At 30.3% G+C, this 6504-nt stretch overlaps 1 pseudogene; it reads right to left on the bottom strand.

Annotated features, from left to right (window-relative positions):
• Positions 1-3567: 3567 nt before the first annotated feature.
• LOC124835226 (putative pectate lyase 4) lies at positions 3568-6280 on the bottom strand (annotated as a pseudogene).
• Between the last annotated feature and the right edge of the window lie 224 nt (positions 6281-6504).

Raw genomic sequence — 6504 nt, 5'->3', positions numbered from 1 at the left:
TATTTTCACTAAGCCTGATAATGAGAATAATTACGTTGATGTGTGTTGACCTTAATTTCCTAAGTTTAGAGCGTTAAGAGGCGTGTTTTAACCATTGGAGTGGGTGGTATTAGGGCGAATTTTGGATACAGTGTAAGAAATTCACTAACCCTGTGTGGTAGAGGTGAGCTAAGTGTGTCTTATTACTAGTTGGTGGGTAATTGGAGTCATGTAATGGGAAGGGTTTTAGTGCAGAATCTTTGGTTTCATGTAGGACCTAGTCCAGAGTCTATAATAGGTTTGTGTAGCTCTCGGGGTGTAAAAGTGTTGCCTAAAGGAGGAACTATGAGTGAGATAGAGTTAGGTACACTATTTTAAGGGTGCACCGTGAATTTGGTGAAAGTTTGAGGTTAGATTACAACAACTAGTAAGGGGCTCTATAGCAGTAAAAAATTAGTTCAATTTAAGGGAAAGTTAGAAAGGTAAATCAATTATGTTATGGGACCACTATATCAATTGTCCTTTGAAAAATATAGTTCAAAGCTTCTCTGATGTATTATTCCTATAAATCTTAACAAGTACCATGTTGTTGGAACTTTGATTCACCACTTAAGAGTTAAGGACTTTGTCTTTATTTGGAGTATTATAAGAAGTTTCTAGTAAGAAGAAGTTAACTAGGCCAAGGCAACTGTAACTTGATAATCCTAATGAAATTAAACTAAAACATAACCTAGTCTTATAATGGTGTCTTTTTTTATATATTCTTTGATAATATAGTATTTAAACATTCTTGAAAGTAATTGTAAAACTCATTAGGAGTTGTACAACTCATTTTCTAGATGAACCTCTAATCACCTTTTTGTAATTTAAAATTTTCATCCTTTAGTTTGTCACAGAATATGATCGAAGTTCTCAACTACCGTGGATGGATATAAGACTGTTATTATAGCAGTAGGAGAGGTTTTAAGAAAACTTTTATCGAAAGAGTTGAAAAATTTGTTCAGACGACTCGACAATATAAATATTATGCTCTTGATAGAGGGATTAGATGCTCATGCATCAAGTGCGAATGTAAAAGAATTTTGAAAGATGAAGTGATAAAAGTTCACCTATACTAAAAAGGGTTCATGCCAAATTGCAAGGTTTGGACATTTCATGGTAAAGAAATTTCCTCTACCTTAACTACTTGTGAAAATTAGCAGCTGTCAAGTTCTAACACTTTTGTACAGATCTTTGAAATGGATCAATTTATGCATATGAAAGAGATGGTCAATAATGCTCTTAGTCGACATGTTGAACAATAACAAGTCGTTTAGAAGACTCTCCGATATCACCTGATAATGAAAGAGATGGTCAATAATGATATTTCACCAGATATCATTGTATGCTTAAGAAGCGAAAATTACTCTGTAATAATTGATTATGTAAGTTGTATAATCGATTAAAACAGATAGCTATGCCATTATATGTTTCATCTGTGATATATCTATTTAAAATGAAAATTAGATTGAAAATTTGCTTAAGTACATGATTAATCCATTGTATAATTGGTTAAATCAATTTATTTTGTTTAAACCCATTTCATTTTAATAGCTTAAACTATCACAACGGTCAAATAAATTTATAATTGAGTAGTATGATTAAATAATCAATTACATTTTTAAAATAATATGTTAAAATAGAAAAGAAAAAAACTTAATCGATTGCATAAATACCTTAATTGATTATAATGCGATAAGATTTATAAAACGCGCTTCTTCATGGGACAGTGCATCCAACCCATGGAGTAAATATTAAACGCGCTTCATTACTATAAAATTAATATAAACATTAAACAATATTTATGAGATATGTGTTGTCCTTAACAATTAATATTCTACTGTTTACAATGAATAAATATATTTATATTTATTGAATGGGAGCATTCATCAAAATTTCAATAATATTTATTAAATGTAATATATAATTTGATGCATTATATATATATATATATATATATATATATATATATATATATATATATATATATATATAAAAGATAATGTATTTAATCCATGGAGTTAATATTATACACACTTTGTTAGTATAAAATTAATACAAACATTAAAAAATATTTACGAGCTATAACATCTAGCAATTAATATTCTGCAGTTTATAATATACCTCTTTATTTCTTTTATTGATTTAAAGGGCGCATTCATCATAATTACAATAATATTAATGATTATATTAATATATTTTTAATTATTTTTGTTTTTATTTTTTTATTTTTTAAAATAAAACTTTATCACGTATCAAACTAACATTGTGTTACATAATAATACAGTGTGATGTGACCATAATGGTTCCAAACATCACTATCATGTTAATTTTGATTGCGTTTATTTCGTATTTTAATTAAATAATTTCATTATAGTTTAAATTGAAACCAAATTTAATTTTTAAATAAATATCTTTTATTAAAATTGATATTTTTATAAATAATTTTAACAAAGATTAAGTTAATTTATATTTGTATCTTATATTAAATTTTATTTAAAATTATTTTAAAGTTGTTGAAAGAAAGTAATATTTATTGAAAAAATTCAAAATTAATTTTTTTAATTAAATAATTTCATTATAGTTTAAATTGAAACCAAATTTAATTTTTAAATAAATATTTTTTATTAAAATTGATATTTTTATAAATAATTTTAACAAAGATTAAGTTAATTTATATTTGTATCTTATATTAAATTTTATTTAAAATTATTTTAAAGTTGTTGAAAGAAAGTAATATTTATTGAAAAAATTCAAAATTAATTTCAACTAACAAAATGTTAAATTTGTTTATCAATTGCATCTCATAAAATAAAAAATTTTATTAACTTTTCTTATTATTTTAAATAGATGTATATTTTTAAAATGTAACAAATTCAATAATTTCTATTCAAATCTTTGAGTTGACTTATAAATAAAAATTTTATTAATTTTAAAATAATTTTAAACAATTTTACAACCACTTAAAACAAATAAATTTAAAAATTGGAAACAAATTTTAAATAAAGTTCAATATAAAATATAAATGTAAATAAATTAAACCTTGTTAAAAAATTTAAAGAAAACTATCAGTTTTAATAAAAATATTAGTATAACATTGATACACCATTTAACTTTTGTTCACTAGTAAAAAAAGGGTCTTTTAACGCGCTATATATGCCTCGATTCTACTGAAACCGAGGCGTATAAAAGTATGGTGGCATTTCGGTAAATATTGAGTAGTTATATGCCTCGGTTATATTTGAACCGATGTCTATAGATGTTACTATCTCGAGTAGAAGGTCAACCGAGGCATATAATATAAATTTTAAATGGTTTAGACACCGGTTCACTGTGTAACTGATGCACTTAAAGGGTTTAGGCACCGGTTTTAAATATAACTCAGGCATATACCCTAGGTTAAAACCAAAACCCTCTCTCGCACACTCTCGCAGACTCTCGCACTCTCACACTCATCTCTCGCGCTCTCATCTCTCGCTCTCATCTTTGCCTCCCTCCCTCCGTCACGATTTCTTCTCTCCACCAAACCCCATCATCAGACCGTCACCATCACCAGCCATTACGGTCGCCGCAAACACTGCCGTTCAACCACGCCGCCGGCCACCACGCGCAAACCCGCAAGCCGCCACCACAGCGCCTTCGTTCTCGTCCAGACTCCATGGAGGTCGCGACCACGCATCGATAGCTTTCTTCTTCCTTCTCCACGCCACCTTTCGCCTCGCCGCCATTGGGAGCCACCACCACCTCGTCGTGTGCGACGGCTTCGAGTGCGTATTCCAGATCCAGATCCAGATCCAGATCCAGATCCAGATCCAGATCCAGATCGCGATACCCTTTCTCTCCCTTTTCTTTTTGTTTCTCAGATGGTGCTGTTCGTGTGCAGCCCGTGCCAGTGGTGGAGTCGCTGGCCTAGCACCCGCTTGCCGCTTGCCGTCGGGAGCCACTTGCCGCTTGTCGTCGGGTGCCAGTGGTTTCTTTGATTTTTTTTCCAACTCTGTAATGTATATGAAGTATGATTTTCTGATGTTCTGATTTATTGTTTCTTTGATTTTTTTTCCAGCTTTGTAATGTATCTGAAGTATGGTTTCTTTGATTTTTCTTCGATTCTATTTTCTGATTTTTTTTTTCATTTGTTATATGCTCTATAATGTAGAACATTGATTCTTTCATCCCACTGGCTTTTGTTATATGCTTTGTAATGTATGTATTTGAACTTTGATACTCTCTAATGAATCCTGGAGTGATTTTCTGAACAGGTTTGAGGAAAAGGACCCAGCAGGTTCAGCAGTTTTTTGATTTTTTTTTTTTATTAAAATTTTCTAAGATACGGTATCGGTTCAAAAGAGGACCGAGACAAAAACCGATCTCTTTTTGACTCAGTTCATAACCGAGGCATTAAACTTAACTTTTTTACCTCACCTTTATATGCCTCGGTTGCAGAATCGGTGCCTATAAGCGAAATTAACCGATGCCATTTCCCTTTATCCTACTAGTGGTTTCAAATTCTAGAAGAGACGAAATTGTTTCAGTTTAAAAAAAAATAGAATTTAATTGAGACAAAATAAAAATATATAAATCAATTTAAGATTAAGACAATGACACATGACATAAGAATGACACATAATACTGTTATTGTCACATTATTACTATCACATGACATGACATTAGCTTGATACGTAAGAAAATTTAAATTAAAAATAATTAAAAGAAAAAACTAAAATTGACACATAATACACCTATTTAATGTTGTTAATATAATACTAAAGGAAAAAACTTGCATCAAATTTTTCGAAATTGAAAAATAATTTCTTCTATACATCATTTTTATTATATCGTAAAGCACCAGATGAACGTGTCAACAATTTCACGAATTTCGCATCAAGAACTTTAAACTTTTGTTCTTTAGTATAATTTGGTTTTTTCAAATCTCCTCCTTTTGTTGTATTGAAGGAAGCTCCATTTTCAAAAATATCCCTTATCGAGTGAAAGTTCCATGTACCTCCACTTTTATCACTACTTTTTCTCCATGTCACCTACACATAATAAATAATTAACATTAATAAAATCTCAGTATTATATATATATATATATATATATATATATATATAACAAATAATTTGGTAATAAGTTAGATAACAAATACTTCAAACAAAAGTTTTAAAATTTATTACCTCCTTATTTCCTATTGTTGGTGCTACAAAGAGGTTAGCTTCACTTTTGAGACTAGGTTCCATGCTTCCACCAATGGCATATTGAAGCCATCCTTGATAAAAATTATTGGCTACGTGTGCATATCCATGACGAATCCTGGAAGGTTAATTGTTTTTTAATAAGAGCAAATAGAATTGTTTATTACTTTGCGTATTTTTAAATAATGCTTATTCACCTTGGCATACGTTGATTGCAATTAGGTTCAAAATGATTGTACACCACTGTAACCTTCATATTCTTATCTCTCACAAATCCATCATCATGTCCAAGAAGCATAACCTTATCTTGATTTTTGAACCAATTATTGGAGATAGTCACATCAGTAGAACCCCGTGTTACATCAAGCAAACCATCTTGACAATCATAAAGTGTATTATGGTCAATCCAAATTTTTGAAGCAGTAACTAATCTTATTGCGTCTCCGTCTACTTGACCTAAAGGAATAACCTTTCCTTCAGGCCCATCACAATCCCAGGGGCTTGAGGTTTGCAATGGTGAACTCGAATGCCATGGATAATTATGTTGGTGGCCTATAATCAAATAAGAAAAGTTGCATACATATTAATAAATCATGAACATAATTTCCTAATGTTTATTATCTTCACAGGCTTAATTAGTAGCAAGTATTAATTACCTTAAAAATCATTAAGCATGCATTATTAGCGATGTGGACATTAACACCTCGACCATCGATGGTGGTAAAACTACTGATGAGAAGGGGTTTCTCTAGTATAATTTGCATGTCCCTTTGGAATGTGATCCACACTTTACCTTGGATAATAGAAGTTCCATACCTCAAGGTGTTGGGCTTGGGATTTATAGGATCATCACTAGGGTCACTAACTTTATAATGAATGAGGTCATTACCAACATTGTTTATCATCTTGCCAGCATAACCTACAGAACATGTGGCTAATTGATATTGGTGTCTCTTCCATTCAGGATTTTTTCGCCAACATCTATCAATAACATTCAATTTCAAACCATTTATTCTTGATTGCTTTGCAAAACTAAATTTTGAAAGAAAAAATAAAATCAAAAGACCCGAAAACAAGTATTGAGGTTTAGGAAAGGCCATAGCAAATAATTCTTATTCTTAAGCCAAAATCAATATAAGATAGATGGAAGAAAAGGAGAAGAAGATTTTATAGTATTTGTTTTCTTTTTGTATGAAGTTGTGGTGTAAGAAAATGATTATATATAAGTAAAACATGTTATTGAGTTAGTTTAAGTTGTTTTTTCAAGCTATGATAAGGTAGGGTTTCTCACCAAAGA

This window comes from Vigna umbellata, chromosome 4 (genome assembly GCF_029865625.1).
Source record: "Vigna umbellata cultivar VRB3 chromosome 4, Vumbellata_1.0, whole genome shotgun sequence".
In the NCBI taxonomy this organism is placed as follows: Eukaryota; Viridiplantae; Streptophyta; class Magnoliopsida; order Fabales; family Fabaceae; genus Vigna; species Vigna umbellata.
Note: the sequence above shows the minus strand (reverse complement) of the source record. Positions and strands in the feature narration are given on the sequence as shown.